This window comes from Schistocerca serialis, chromosome 2 (genome assembly GCF_023864345.2).
Source record: "Schistocerca serialis cubense isolate TAMUIC-IGC-003099 chromosome 2, iqSchSeri2.2, whole genome shotgun sequence".
NCBI lineage: Eukaryota > Metazoa > Arthropoda > Insecta > Orthoptera > Acrididae > Schistocerca > Schistocerca serialis.
Window position 1 is genome coordinate 593,995,846 of NC_064639.1, and position 650 is coordinate 593,996,495.

The 650-nt window shown below is 41.8% G+C and overlaps 1 non-coding gene across 1 annotated transcript; it reads right to left on the reverse strand.

Annotated features, from left to right (window-relative positions):
- Positions 1–286: 286 nt before the first annotated feature.
- On the reverse strand, positions 287–358 carry Trnaq-cug (transfer RNA glutamine (anticodon CUG)). The gene has a single exon. It is a non-coding gene; the product is annotated as a tRNA-Gln (tRNA).
- Between the last annotated feature and the right edge of the window lie 292 nt (positions 359–650).

Sequence of the window (650 nt, forward strand, 5' to 3'; positions counted from 1 at the left end):
TCTCTTCAGTAATGGTTATTACCACACTATAAAAGTAGTATTAATTTGCTCGGTTCCTGAATCTTGTGTGTTGTGTTACTATATGTAAAAAATAATGACTAAATTGTTGACGTTAATGGCAGTTGTAAACGTACGAAAAATATGATAGGTTTCTATGCGAGATAATCTTGCACTTTGTGCAGTTGGTGAGACGTTCAGAGTGTTATGAACTATTTCTTTACAGCAAGTAATTCAGTTTGAAAGTATGGTCAAAGCTAAGAGACGATAGCAATTAGAAAAAATTTACAGGTCCCACCGAGATTTGAACTCGGATCGCTGGATTCAGAGTCCAGAGTGCTAACCATTACACCATGGGACCTCGTACGCCGAGGAAGAAGATGTTCAATAGTCTGATCAAAGAGATGAAAGAGTAGTTACGCCGAACATCGCTCATTTATAGGCGGTGTTTGTTAGCAACACGTGTTCCGCATGTGGTGGGGTGGGCGAAACGCCAACAGGCCGGTCGATGGCCCGAACTTCCACACTGAACGGCAGTGCGTCACCGTTTAAACAAACACCATGAGCCGTTATCTGCCGACAGCTGTGCGGTCATTAAAAGAAATTTCTTAACATATCTAGTCTCTGAAATGTGTCACTAAGTCGCACTGATG